We start from the raw sequence: 15941 nt of genomic DNA on the forward strand, positions 1-15941 counted from the left end.
GACAGTGGGATCTTCTCAGGGTCTAGGGGGGGATTTGGAAAGGCTTACCATGAATCAGAAAGCCTGTGAAAACTGCCTGGCTGGAAAGCAAAACTATGCAAGACAGAAGTGATCAGCTTCTAAACCATTAATGTTAGCATTTCACCAAGCAGATGTGTGATCTTGTGATGTGCAGTCTGACTTAATATTTTGTACTCTTACATAACCTGTTTTTAAACTGAAAACTGAGTATTTTGGGAGACTTAATGTAAGCATGGTACAGGACAGTTCTATCTCAAAGCATCCAAACCAGAAAATCCATAAAAAGGATCTTTACTTCTCTTTCCAAAATGTTAAAATTATTAAGAGCTTAAGTTTTGATGCTACATACATGCAATTTTTTTATCCAACACGTTTGTTTTTATTATATAATCTGAAAACAACTAGCATGAATGCCCATTTTTATCTTAGAGTATGGAAGGCCTGAATTTCAATTTAAAGTTTCTTTGGGAAAGAATCAGAAAGAGTTCTATGGTTTATGGTGTGTACTGCATCTGAGTATTTTGACTGATTATTGCACATAAGTAATCTTGCTATTAATCTCTTCAATTAAGTTTCACTGGGTACAATTATAGTTGCCATTTTAAACTATAGGTCAGATTGGATGGTATCTTCTGGCTTAAGATACAAGAATCTGGTGTTGGAAAATGCTGTAACCTGAGAGCATGCTGAATTCTATCAACTGAAATTATGTAGGAGATGAGGCATAATTAATAACCCCACTGGAACTACTACTCCAAATATAAGAGTTCCCCTTCTTTTAGAGTAATATCCAAGAAACAGGTGCCTGGGTTTCATTAATTTCTACTGTTTCAGAGTTAAACCTGTTAAAGGCAACACTATACTCTCCACATTTGCACTGCAGCACAAGGTGAAGCCTGACACGATTCACAACTTCACAAAAGAATCCTTAAAATGAGTATTAAGCATTTTCTCCATTGTGTCTTGGCTTGTCCTCTCAAAAATGTTCCAACTTGGTGCTGAAAATATTTCTCCTTCCATTCATAAATATTCTTCCAAAAATTTAGAAACTAAAATTGGAGTATGATTTTAAGATGATGAACTCTCAATTAAAATCTTAAGAGCTCTTCTTACGAAATTACAGAAGTAGGAATTTATAATTAATGAGCAATGCAATTGCATGAAAAACTAAATTTTAAGGACATAGTAAAAATAAAGTGCCAAATTTCCTTGAGTGATGCAGTTTCCAGAATGTTATTTTCCTGTAAGCTACTGCTAGATCTGATTATGCTACAGGCCAAGTCAGAATGTTTTAAATGGCATAAACTCTTCTTTCACATCCTAAAAATATGACTGATAAACACATTGAAACATGCTTGCTTTAAAAACAGGGAGCTCTGAAACTGCAAAAACCTGCATTTACTCCTCTCTGCAGAGATTGCTACAAGAGACTGATTATAAAAAGTAGGAGATACGTGAAGTAACTATTACAATTTACCAGACCTAAAATGCCTATTTATGAAATCTCAGTATGAATAGATGCCATGTATATATATTTGGAAAGAGGAAAAACTAGTGAAGGAAGATGAAAACCTTGACTTTCAGCAGAGCTTCAGGGAAGATCTTTTATTCCAGGTCATCAAATGACCTAATTACAGTATTCCCTTCCAGCTGTATCCCAACAGACTTTCAGCCATTACATTGTTCATTAAATAATCAGTTTTTAGTCTCCCCTCCCCCTCCATAATGACTTCAAGTTTCTTTCTCTTTTGCCTCCCTCCAAAATATAAGCAGCATGGTCAGAAACTCCTGGTTTCTCTGGACACATATAATATGCTTTACTTCTTGCACAACTCAATCATGTGGAAGCATTAATACATATCCTTCCACTTCCAGAACTGATTGCAATACAAAAATCTACTCTTCTAACATGACACAGTATCCCAGTATACTGGTACTCCAGCATTCGACATTCTAGCATTTAGCATTTGCCCTTTATTATACTTATGCTGCTCTCCACTACCTCTATTTCAGCTTCTGGTGCAATTGAAGTCCTGCTTTATTGTATTAATAAGTCTGTGTTTAGCAAGTGTTAATTACTCAGCATTCCTGAAGAGCAAAGTGAATAATCACCAACATTATAAAAACAAACCCACTGGTTTTGCCACCCTTCTTTCCTATCTTGCTTAACATTATATGACCCATGAACCACCTATACAGCTCCCATCATCTCCTTAAAGTATGAAGAATTGTTGCAGTAAATTATAGCCTATGAAAACAATGAGGAGACTACAGATCACCAAGTCAGCGCAAAAAATCAAAGGGAAGAAGAGCTACAAAGCACAGAATTCTTCCCTCAAGTGGGCACACGAGGTGGTAAATCTCCACAGGAGAAGCCTCACAAAAATGCTTTAATCTGAACCTTTTGCTGAGCAACTGACTGTGGGAAGTGCTGCTCTGCCCTGCGGTGTTTATTAGTCACACATCCAGGCACAACATCACTCTCTTGCTTGCCTTCATCATGTATAGCACATTTTCTGTTCAAAACAGATATTAGAACTTTCTGAATGCTTTAATTTACTAGAAAAGCATGAAAAGACACTTAAACTTATAGGCAACTTTTGGCATTTTCTTTCACAGATTTTCACATATACTGGCATAGGACAAATTTCTTGTCAATGCCAAAAGCAATTCAATTAGGACTGGTACTAAGTAACTCCCAAATGCTCATCATCTGGCCTTTTGTTTGTTTTACTGATAAAATTTATCAAATGCTGCCATTCTAGAGCTCTTAAGCGTACTTTGACCTTTAATATTTTTCTCTGTACAATGTCATCAAGGAAGACAATGTATCATAATATCTTGGGAGCAAAGGCAGACTACAATAATGCTTTTCACTGAAATTTTAATCCTGAGTTTTAGAAAAGCCTCTTTCCTTCTTCTTGTGTACCTGAAAGATAAATGCCTGCAGCAGTGCAGTTAGCTATTAAAATTTGCTGTCCTTGTAGAAAAGGGTCAAATTTTTCTCAGTCTACAGTGTAGACCAGCTCATATATTCAGTATGCAATAACCAAAGTCCATGAACAGTTTAAGTAAACCCAACCTTTCCCAAACACTTCCTGAGTAATTTATATAAACTGAAAATAAAGTGTATGCGGAGTTGAGCTACTCAGAGACAATTGCTCAGACACGCCAGGATGACACTAAGAAAACCAAAGCTTTACTTGAAACTGGTGGTGGGGGTAAGAACCACAGGGATTTCTGAAGGCTACAATGACAGCAAACAGAAGATTAAGGAAATCAAGAGCAGCTACCTAATGGAAGGAAGATCTAGCAGCAAAAATATATGGGGAAGGCTGATTTACTCTATGCCTCCTTTGCCTCAGCCTTTCCTGATAAGGTCTATTTTCAGCAGTCTTGGCTCTCTGCCACTGCACATTCATGAGGATTAAGGACTATATCAGGACCGAGAAAGGTAAAGTTAAAGACATCTAAGAGTAAACTGGACTTACAGAATTCCTGCATACAGAAGAATAATTTAGAACTGTGAAAGCTACTTCTGGGTACATGAAATAAGTGACTCAGAATGGCCACCATTGTTGGAATTACACATCATCACTGTGTACAACAAAAAGACTGGTTTGGTGGATGTGGTGAAAGCAGTGGATGTCATTTACCTTGATTTTAATGAAGCTTTGAACATGGGTCCCCCATAATACCTCTGCAACCAAAGGGAGAAATTGACTGGACAGGTGGAATGCAAGGTGAGTGACTAACAGGGTAGACTGCCAGCCTCAAAGCACAGTGGCTGCAGCCCTGATGACAGCAGGTGACCCCTTCCTGGCAGTGCTCTAACTGCTGGCTCCAAGTGCTTGACTGCAGCTACAAAGAAAGCAGCACACCACTCTTCAGCAGGATGCCCAGTAGGAAAGCAGACGCAACAGTCACAAATTGCAGCAAGCACCACTCCAGTTCAACACATGGAAAACGTGTTTCATGGAAGGGTGGTCAAACACCAAATCTGTCTAAGTGGAAAACGGCCTGCAAACATCACGCTTTCTAAATGTTACTTCAGTTACATTTACTTCTTAGCTCTAAACAATCTTCTGGGTTGTGTGTGAGATTTTTCTTGAACAAACACCATTTCAACCCAATGTACTAGGTTACAGTGGGCATTTCCCTCTTTCTTAGGAAGTTGGCTGCATGCTTCACCACTTAAGACTTCAGGGTTGTTTTTTTGTTGTGTTTTTTTCTTTTTTTATATCACACTGCAGTATTTCTCATTCCATATCATTCACCAGTCATTTTCTACTGCTTTCTGAAAAACTGTTCGTCTTTGATTCTACAAGTTTTTCCTAACTAATTTCCTTCCTAGTTGTCTTTTCTCCCTTACTCTAAGTAGGATACATATTTGAAACAATTTCTGGTCTTGGAGTATTTTTTTTTCCTTTAAGGTCCATGAATAATTTGTAACAACCACCATTAGCTATAATCACCTATAAGCTATCAATTGTTAATTAAATATAATCACCTATAAGCTATCAGATTGCTAATGGTTCCCTGTGCATGCAATGGAGTACCAGTAACTATGGCACTTCCACATCACATCATACACTATTTTGTAGTTAATGTCTTTTGATCATCTCCATATGGGAAATTTCACACATAAGTAGAAGTTATTCATTATAGCCATATAATTCCTTTGAGAAGGAAAATCAGCTGTTGCCAGAGTGGGGAAATGTCACTTTTCCAAGTTGTATGGGAACAAGTGATATTGGAAATAAAAGCTGCACAGAAACCTGCAAGAATGTTACCACTACAGTTTTCTGAACAACTCAGAGGAGCAGGAAGAGGGAAGAAAGCAATTAGACAGACTTCTCATGTTTCCTAAGGAAAGTGAGAAAGTAAAAAAGGAACCTGTCTTGCATTGAATCTGTTTGCTTCTCCTTGCAGCTGACTATCAAGGCCTTTGCTCCCAATCAGAAGCAGTAAGATGGCATGGGTAGTAACTAGATAAAACAAAGCAGAAATCAATGCTGTTTACAGCTAGATCTCCTAATGGACATTCTCCCAGTGGCATCAGTGCAAGAGACAAACTGTTCCTGGAAGGGTCACTGTGTAACTTACAGCAAACTAAGGGCTAAAAACGTATGTGCCAACCCTTTAATACACCTTTTATTTGATACGTGTAGCCAAAGTATTTCTCCTTAAAGACATCTGGAAGTGGATAAAAGTTAAATACTTATGACTTTTAATAGCTCCAAGAAGATGCCAGTAAGTTCTCAGTACTAATTCACTATTTTCTTTTCAGCTCCAATAACCTCACTAAAATGTAACTGTCCACTAAAATCAACTGTGGGATAACTCCATTTATCTTCAGAGCCCAGCAAGCCTAGCCCTTTAGCCTCAACTGCCTTGGTTTAGAAATACTAAAATACATAAGCACCCTCTAATTTTTATTAAGATCACAGAGATATATAGCAGTTTCTCAGATTAAGAAATTGAAGCAGAAAGAATATCTGTTTCAAAGGGCTTAGAAGGAACCCTGCCACACTTACATGTATTCTGTCTTTCTGTAGTTGCTGAGCTACCAGACTACATACAAAGCTGAAGTTAAGAAAGTCTGATCAAGCACTAATATGGTTTTAAGGCACTAATATGCTTTCAAGGCATGAAGGGTAGAAATCTATGACACCAAGATAATGTTGCCAAAAATAACTCTAGTTTGCAAAGTTGATGACAACAAAACCAAGGGAAGTATTAAATTATGAATCATCAACTGATTTTTTTAATGTAAAACTCTTTGAAGGCAATGCTTCCATGTAATTGGAGGTCAAGAAAAAGTTTGACATTTGCAAAGACTACAAGATTTGTTTATGTTTACAGATTTAACAAAAAGCCCAGTAACAAACCTAGTGTGTCTCTCCAACGCTTCCCATTCTTGTTAAAGTACTGTTGAAAGATGCAAGGGACAGTAATTTTAATTCAAAACAATGCTTTATTCTGTCCCGTAGAAACGGACCATTTATCCTTGCATACTCTAGATCCGAAGGCAAATTCATGTGATACTCATTTGTAATCCATCTGTCCTCCTGCTTTGCCCACAGCTTGTTTTTTATCACCATGAAGATTTCAGCAAATAACATAAATTACTTGCCTAAGCAGATTGCTTTATCTACCTTAACTACCTTACCAAACCTTCTCAAGGCTTTCTAGAGACTTGCATTCTGAAAACACAAATGTACCCCAACTCATTGCCCACTCAGAAGGGTGGCAACTACATTTGATGAATGAGTGTTCCACAACCTGTTTTTGTGATTACACTTGTAAAAATACAGGAAAATTTACCTGTAAAGAACTGTAAACTTTCCTTGTTTACTGTGACCAAATTTTTTTACCATGTGCTATCATGGCCTTCTAATACCTAATGAAACTTATCAGGTGGCCAAGGGCAATCAGAACAATTCCTGAAACCTCTCCAGTAATTTTCAGTGCTGGCTCTGGCACAGTAATCATGCTCATGCACTTTACACTGAAAATCAATATCAAAAAAGACCTGCAATGTTGATGCTATACATAAAACTAGTAATTTTCATCAGACAGCATCAAGAAGTTGAGAATCATTTTCAACACAAAGCACTGGGAAGTCACCTGCTTTTCAAGGCTACACTAATGGCAACCATACTGATTTTAAGTGGCTGCACTCGTTTTGCAGAAATACAGAAGGAAAAATGACAGCTGTCATTTTTACACCCTTCTCTTCCTCTGGTTACATGTGCTATTTTACTGGGATTTACTGATACCAATATCCAAACACCAAGTAGTCCATCCTCAAGCCTATTTTACCATCACCCAGAAATCTTAAAGATTTTAAGAGTACTAGAATGAAACACATAATTCCAAACACATATCAGAGGCAATTCAATTAATGAACATACATTTGCCTACATCATCAAAATGCTGTACAGATAAACAGCAGACATAGCTTTGAAATGCCTATATTCCTTTTGCAGGGAAACTATGCTCTTCCATTTGACAGATAAGAATATGAAGTTCACCTACAGCAAAAATTAATACACTTCCTAACATTGTATTTGAACAGTTTTAATCCAGAAATACATTGGAAATACCTGCTACTCTGAAGCCTTTCATATTGAGATTGTCCTTTGCACCCTCAAAACTTGAAACAACTATTCTTAGCTACTTAGATGTTCTAAGAGTTTAAGATACGTCACTACGTAATATAGAACATTTTCTGGGAAGCCTCAAGAATGGGCCTTCCAGAATCAAACATTTTTTTCCAGAACAATTTCCATAAATTGTGAGGACTTTTATGGGAGAGGGATTAGTGTTACTCACCAGTTATCCTCTTTATTGCAGTCTTCCTCTTCCTCCAGCCTACAACAGAGTCCTTATACTAAGAGTTACGGCTCCCACCTACCAGGAAGCAAAAGAATTGTCAGTCAAGGTCATCAGGGAAGTACCAGCCTGTGCACTTCTATCTCAGCCACATCTCCATATTATGGATACCTAAACTGCATGTGAAAATCCAGAAAAAAACTCATCACTAACCCATAATGAAGAAGAAAAAGGGAAAGTAATTGATTGATGCATTAGGAGGCTAGAGAGAAGCATTAGCTTGTTGATATCTCTTTCTCCCCTGCCACATATTTCTTACATAGGAATCTCTGCTGAAGAAATCAGAGAGAAAAGAAAGATTGCTATAAAGTTACCAGAGGCCAAATGCACGCTTGAGGCATGCATTCAAACCTGTGCAATCTAAACACTAGGGGAACTGTTGAAGCTTAATGAGGTGTAGCAAGTTACACAGGAGTAGTACTTATTGCTATTATGGACACTTACTGGTTTTGCTGTGGCAAGACCATGTGCTATTAGGCAACAAAACTCCAACTGTCTGCAGTGTTTTGCTGCATTGCCTACTGTCCTTTGAAGACAGAGAATATGAAAGGACTTATGCTTCTCTACTAATGCAACCTGCAGAGAATGATCACAAAGATTATATGCATCACTCCTATACTAAACTATTCTGTCTGTACATGTGTATCAGTAAATTACTCGATTGCATTGAGTACACACAGCTTTTTAAAAAGGGCCTGGACAAGTATGTTGTACTTACCTATTCCTTTTGTTGGAATTTATGAAAGTATCTGCAAAATTGATCTAATCTTTGTACAGAGGGGGGGAAATTATCAATTCTCAGAAGTCTTTGAAGAGGAGGAATATAAAATGTATTGACTAGTGCAAAACACTGTTTTTAGGAACTATGTGAGCTAATTTAAGATAATTTACCTGTCTAAAATGAGGACACATGACAAAGTTGTCATAAGATTTCATGCTTCTAACATGCTTTTTACAAGAATTACAACTGTTTTATCAAAAAAGGTGGCTTTTATTTTAAAGTGAAAGTGACAGGCATCTCAGCTGCCAAAGTTATTGGCATCATCACATCAGAAACTCAATCTTTATGGAACTTAGAGGTATAAAAAGCTTAGCTACAGACAAGAGGTTGACGTGATGATGCATAAGATGATGAGAAAAAACAAGAATGAGATCATCTTTCTATTTGAGGTTCATTTTCCTTTGATGTTAACTTTCTTTACAAGAAACTTTCACTAATAAAGGTTTTGAAATTCCATCTTTTAGGAGCTAAGAATCAAAATTAACACACTGATTCCACAAATTCTATAAGGTTTTCAAGGATAGTCACATTTTACTACCACTAACAGAAAACACTATAACTCAAAAGCCTCAAAAATACTTTTTCTATTTTAGCTCTGTCCATCATATTACAGGTAGTTGTAAGCATCCAAGAACTACACCTACCAAGGAAAGAGGGGTGAAATGAGAAACAATAGTAAATGAGAAAAGTTGTCATTATTTGATAAAATAAATTAAACCACAATAAACATCCTGTGTATCAAATAAAGCCAACACATCAATGATGTTACATCTGTTAGAATTACTGACTTGACATACCTGTCAAGCTCACTTCATTTAAGGTAAGCATGGCTTAAACAATGCCCCAGCACCAAGGTGAAAAAGTCAAAGGAATGGAGTCTCTTCTTTACAGACTGCCAAGGAGTATTTCTGGAGGGATACTCACAGGGATAGCTCAAAATGTTAGCTGGAGTAGCAGGCCCATGGGAATCTCATGTGGTTCAACAAGAGCAAGTGCAAGCTGCTGAACCTGGGTTGGGGCAGCCCTGGTATCGACACAGGCTGGGAATGAACAGACGGAGAGTAGCCCTGGGTAGAAGGATATGGGGGTGCTGGTGGATGAGAGGCTGGAGATGAGCCATCCATGGGCACTCCCAGCCCAGAGAGCCAAACGTGTCCTGGGCTGCATCCAAAGCACTGTGGGCAGCAGGGCCAAGGAAGGGATTCTGCTGCTCTGCTCTGCTGAGATCCCACCTGGAACACTGCATTCAGCTCTGGGGTCTGCAGCACAGGAAGGACATGGACCTGTTGGATTGAGTCCAGAGGAGGGACACAAAGATGGTTAGAGGGATGGACCACCTATACTAAAGGAAAGGCTGTAAGAATTTGGTTTGGTGAGAATTTCAGTCTGGAAAAGAGAAGGCTTTGGGGTGACCGAAGTGTAGCCTACCTGAAGGGTGTCTACAAGAAACATCGTAGAGAGGAACAAATTAGAAGAGAATGTTGTGACAGGACAAGGGGGAATGGCTTTAAATTGAGAGTAGGTTTAGATTAGATATTAGAAAGAAACTCTTTACAGTGAGAGTGGTGAGGCATTTGAGCAGGTTGCCCAGGAAGGTCATGGATGTACCATCCCTGGAAGTCTGGATCCCTGTTCAGTGCCAGGCTGGATGGTGGAAGGTGTTCCTGCTTAGAGCAGGGGGTTGGAATCGATCTTTAAGGTCCTTTCCAACCCAAAACATTTGGTGAATCTCTGATTCTATGAAAAGGTTATAGTTTAATTTCTCCAGAAAAAGAGATGGATATTTACATTTGGGCCTCTGTATTTTTCAGACAGTGCTTAAAAAAAACAGTCAAATTTATGGTAAAATCTTTACCAGCAAAATTCAAGCAGAAAAACCATGGCAAAGGAAAGTTAGGAGTTATATTAAATGGGGAATGAAACAAGCATTAAGCTTGTGTAAGAACAAAAGGAACATAGAAGTGTGCCCAATCTTCCTGCCATTCAAACACACACAACACCCCTATGAAAATGAAGAACCTTTGCATATGAAATTAGCCAGGATAACTAAGAGGAGCTAAAGACTCCTGGTTTCAAGTCAGAAGCTGAATACCTCCAAAACATTAAAGCTTAGTAAAACATGTCTCTTTAAGCATGAAGACCAGCAGTACCGCAGAGCACGGAAGATTTTAGCCCACACTATGTGATCAAAAATCTTGACCCAATAGGTACTCCACAAAGAAGTGCTCAAATCACCTTCAAACACCTAACAAATGTTTCTAACATTGCTTTAAGTGCTACTCCCACTCACCCACTGCCCATCAATATAAAATTAATTACAATGACAGAAGGAACATTTCTTCACACCAATCCATTGACCTAAAAAAACCAAGCTTGGTGGGCAATACTGCAGTTCTTCACCCTGACAGGCTGGACCTTGCCACTACTCAGTATCTATCTTATCAAATGCTCTCTGAACACATTTGTAAACCACCAGGCTGCCAAAAGCCCTTCAACAGGTATTTAACACTACAATGACTTTACAGGATGGGAGCATCACTTTTGTTAGTGGTCATGTTTCTGTCAAAATGAAAAGCAAAGAGAGCCCTTAAATTCCAAATCCATAGCTGACCTTTCTGCCCCAGAGAATTAATACTCTTCACTTTGATCAGTTGTATCTTCTGTACTTTTCCCTGTCAGTGATTTATCATCCAGTAAGACAATTTTGCTTAAGAGTGACACTTCCACGCGCAGTGACAGGCATTCTTCTCAACCGCTCTCAAAGCAGCTCAAGCATCTTGCAGCCTTCTCAAGACTGTGTTACTCTCCCTCACCTAGCTACAGAGCTAGGCTTTTATTTAATTATTGCCTTCTTCAGCTTCTCCCTTTCCCTCTTCTCAAAACTGCACATAACTTACACACACCCTGTTATCTTCTTCAGTTATGTTACTAACACCTCTTTTGTTACTTCCATTCCTAGACCTTCCTGTGCACCACACCAGCTACCATCACACCTCTGCCTTTTTTCTTTCATACTCACTTCTTTGATACTGTGTGACTTAGGTCACACAGACCTTAAGCTGCCAACTTGATCATCTATTTAATTTCTCTCTTCTGTTTTTATATCTAAATCATCCAATTCTTGGTCACACCACTGCCTGTTTTCCTTTAGTTCCCATCAATAGGCATCACTGCATTTCTTACTTTATCCCATTTCGGTTTTCAGTTCCTTTGTAGGTTAACAAAAACACTGACACTTGTCTGGTATCACTTCACATCTTGAAAAAAGGCATTTCAGGACAAAAGCAGTTTGTAAGAGAACTTTTGTGAAGTAGCATCTGTCTCTAAATATTCAAATACATGGCTTTAAGTTTTCTGTCCCTTGAATTCTTCTGTCTCATAGATAAAATTGGAGTGATGGGAGGCCCTTAGAGCCTTAAACTCAAAAATACTACCTGGATACATGGCACTTACTTCAGTCGTTACTGGCGTCAACAGATGTTTCTATGATTGTTTAATAAAAAAATTGTTACAGAAAGCCTGTTTGCTTCTCAAGGTTCACTATTAACTACATCAGTAACTATAATATGGAAAAGCTTTACCAGGAATGATTGCACCAGAAAAGCAAAATCCTATTTGAGAGTTTTCAACAGCTGTATAGCAGAGAGGACAGCTAGTATTTCAGAAAGTATTTTTGCTTTTGTTAACACAAGTAAAGTTTGTAAGATAATCAAGCAAAGACTTGCTTAAAATACAGTCTCTTAAGCCATTAAGATATATGTTTGAAACAATGAAGGGAAACAAGGATTCCAGCCTATACTGATGGGAAACCTGCTACATGCAGCTCCCCACAAAAAAAGGAAAGAAAAAAGTGCACAAAAGTTCTAGGTCTCACTGGGATAAAACCATTAGAGGTCTAAGCATAACTTTGATAAAATTTTTCAGTTAATGACATAAACATCTAGCACCTGAAGCTGCTCAGAACTCTGCATCTGAAGGTGTCTGGAGATGACAGAATTAACTAATGGAAAAGTGTATTTTGGAACTTTGGGGGTGGTAGGGGTAAGAAGGGTAGGGAGGATCAATTCAGAGAAAACAAAACCCAAAGCATCTGAAAATGCCTGTGTAAATTTTTCCAGGAAATTACCACAATGAAAGTTTCTCTAAAAGAAAATACAAAAATCTATTTTATTACTGAAGGGCTGTCTTGGGCTTATGAAACAAAATGAAAGTTTAATGTAGAGCAGCAGTAATGTATAAAACAAACACAATGAGAATAGAAATAAAGGATGCATAATGATGGCCAAATTTTAAATTTCCACTTCCAGTGATATCAAGAACACAACTTATGCTATATAAACAACGTTAATATTACCTTTTCTTAAAACAATAGCACTTATCAGCTAATTGGTGACAAGAAATAACAGGGTGCTCACTCTATCCCAAATGCAAATTCCAACTAAATCTAGGAACTTGAGTTTGCACTTGCAGTAAGCTAAGCATGTGGGCAAGAGCAGTTACAATTAAATCAGCTGACATTCACCTATTATCAGATTGTCTGTCTAAGATATGAGGGATACACAAAGTAAATCTGACTTTAGAAGGATTCAAAATGGTTTGAGTATAACAAACACTTAACACAGTTAGCAAATAAGTAGCAAGACTTAAGTGCAGATCTAAGACTCTTTCACACATACTCCCATGGATACTGCAGGAAGCAATCCACAAAAAAAAAGTACTGCTTTAATTATGTGGATAAGTAGAGATGCTGCTGAGAAATATTCTTCCTGTGAAAGGAACAGGAGAATGTACTGTAAGGAAGAAAGCCAGTCAAGACAGGTAGCAGGTTAGAGAAAGTAACTTCTTGTATTGTCTGAAACAAATGGACAACTCTAGATCCAAGATGAGAGAAGAAATGTATTTAAGACAGAATGATTAACTTAGCATCATTCAACTTGAAAAGCAAACATACATGTCATCTAAACAGAAGTCCTATTACAGGACTGCTAAAATTAAAAGACCATAGACAATTTTTTTCCAGTTAATTTAGTACACTTACCAGCATTTGCTGTATAGACAATTTCATTGATGAGTCAGTTGTACTTCCTCTCTAAAGTGCTTTGAAGGGAGCTCAAGTGCATCCTCTTCCTCAATCTTTGAAGTGTTTACCTGTACCATCAGCTTTGAAAGTAAAAGGCAACAGGCAGGCAATGCAGAGACAGGAATGAGGCTGAGTACAATAGTATATTACTCCAAAAATATTTTAGTGTTGTTCTCCAAATCATAAAGGGACAGACAATCATCTTATTTTTTTAACCTTTTTAAGTGAGACTTTAGATACTATTTAAAATATACTTTTAAAAATTCACATTTTAGAATTTAGTCAGCAATATAACAGTTAACAAGAATATAAGAACAGATAATCTGAAATCATATACATTATATATACAAATACATAAATCCAATGCATTTCTTTTCAGTGAATAAAATCATAGGTGTGTTATAACAGACAGTATTAGATAAATAACAGTATTAGAAAACTCCCAATATTAAATAAAACAGCATCAATAGTGGGAACCGAGAACTAATGGGAGCACGTTGTAATAGGAATGTTATGAATGTGGAATTACAAAAATAATTACGTCTGTATAAACATGTCAGAGTAAAAAGAATTCCAACAGTTGTGGAAATACTACAGGTGAAGACTACAACTGGCAAAGGTTTGTCCACAAAGTGGGGAGGAAGGGAAGAGGGAAACCACCAAAGAGAGAAAAATTGAGATTTATTTAATATTCACATTAAATATTTTATATTCCAAAAGTGATTAGAAAAGCTAAAGGACTCCGCAATCTGTCACAATTATTCATAAAGTTATTTCCAAAAAAAAAAAAAAAATAAATTTTAAGGAAGAAATGCTTCACACAAGAATTAAAAAGAGCTAGCAAGGAGTCAATATTGAGTACTTCCATTTATGTTTCTCCTCTTCATGTTAAAAGGACAAGCATGCTGTGAAAGCATGAGAATGAGGTTGTGTCTGAGCTGAAGACTGAAACTAAGGAAACTTCCACCACACTTGAATGTTAGGAAGCTCTCCAAGCACTTGGTATTTGTTTTATATCTCCTGACCTAGGAAAAGTAACTTGCTTCTTATATACCCTGGAACTTTAAGAAAAAAAAAGAAGCTGACTTTTTTTTAATCAAATCTAACTGGCACACAGGCAAGCAGCATAATACTAGAGAATCTAAACATGAGGACTCGAGAGCAAAAGACTGAAAATTAATGCAGTTTAGATTCCATCTCTTCCCTATAGGGAAAACACTGAAAGGAAAAGATAGTGGTTGTTGCTTCTCCTACATTGTCCAACTATTGTTTGGGGTTTTTTTTCCATTTTGGGATGTTTCAGGATCTTTTTTATTGTTTTGGGTTTCTTTTTAGTAAAATATAATTTTTTAAATTTTCATTACTAACATCTAAAAACATACTGAAGACTTTTTTCCCTTGACCATGGAAGTATTATACAATGATAAAAACTTTTCCTGTACCTCCACATGCAATTATCAAGGAGCAATTTTAGCATCATATTTTTAATTTTAGCATAATATTGAAGTGGGAACATTTCATAGTTTCTGGGGAAATACAGCACAGAACGAAGGAGATGTCTTGCCTGGAAGAGAAAGGATTTTACTATCAGGAACAATGAAGTTCTCCCTAAAATGTTAATCCTAGAGGTAAATAAAGTGAAATGTAAGAATACAAAGTTCCCTCAACTAGCTGAGAAAAAGTCAACACAAATGTTAGCAAGTGAAAAGGAAAGTGACTACAGTTAGAAAACTGTAAGAGCAAAATGAATGACAGAAGTAGGAGTCAGTTACCATCATGTTTGTTGACTTAACAAGAAGTTCCCATGTCAAGCTACCTACAATGTAACAGGGATTACAATTCATATTTGCTACATCAGAAGCTTCAGCAGTGAAAACTACAGTGCCCTAGTACTATAATTTCAGTGAACACTCACTCATGATTCAGCACCTGTTTTCCAAGCAAAAAAGATGGAAATATGCCAAGACAGATTCAGTATCCTCTACAGAGATGCTTCAAATGGACCAGAAACTGAAAATCTCATATTACTGGCTAGAAAGCGAGTCAGGAACCATTTTTAACATTTATCACTCTTCCCCAGTTTTTAAACTCTTGTTCCATTACTATTTTCTTAATGCTCTTCCCTCTGTTTAACTGCCATTTCAAGTTCTGTAGATTAAGAATCAAAAACTGAAATGTATTTGAATCCCTATGTGGTCAAGACCTGCAGTGGGGGCAGGTGAGTTGACTCAGACAATGGTCACTGCTACTTCCACAATGTTCACTGTGGAATGGTAAAAATTGTAGATATCTAGATATTCTCTTATGCCACACACAGTGGAAGTCTCAATCACATCATTATTTTTGGACATTAAAAACCCCAATCCGCTGATGAAATGCTAAACAAGAGAGAGAAAGCTATATGGCCTGAGAGATACTTAATGTTTTCCACAGATCAAACATCTGCACACTTAACATTCCTTTTGCTAAGTCTTAAAGGGACAGTGAAGGCAATGACCATTTACTGCACTTGGAAAGAAGGTAATTCTACCATAATCTTCTGGAAAGAAGGTCAGCACCTTCACACACACAAAAGAAGAGTGCCTGAAAACATTTGGAAGGCATGGCTCTTGCTCAGCTCACTTGTTCCTGCACAGTTCTTCGGATCAGCTGCAGCCCCAC

The 15941-nt window shown here is 37.4% G+C and overlaps 1 protein-coding gene across 5 annotated transcripts in view; it reads right to left on the bottom strand.

The window, feature by feature from the left end:
- CRIM1 (cysteine rich transmembrane BMP regulator 1) overlaps positions 1-15941 on the bottom strand; it is a 174798-nt gene that overhangs the window by 128376 nt on the left and 30481 nt on the right. Inside the window, exon 1 of one of the 5 annotated variants that reach the window (XM_058834243.1) lies at positions 7360-7620. The exons of the other annotated variants lie outside the window; for them this stretch is intronic. The gene's annotated coding sequence lies outside the window, so the exon portion shown is untranslated. Of the gene's footprint in view, positions 1-7359; positions 7621-15941 lie in introns of those variants that run through there. 5 annotated transcript variants of the gene reach the window in all.

Source organism: Poecile atricapillus, chromosome 3 (assembly GCF_030490865.1).
Source record: "Poecile atricapillus isolate bPoeAtr1 chromosome 3, bPoeAtr1.hap1, whole genome shotgun sequence".
In the NCBI taxonomy this organism is placed as follows: domain Eukaryota; kingdom Metazoa; phylum Chordata; class Aves; order Passeriformes; family Paridae; genus Poecile; species Poecile atricapillus.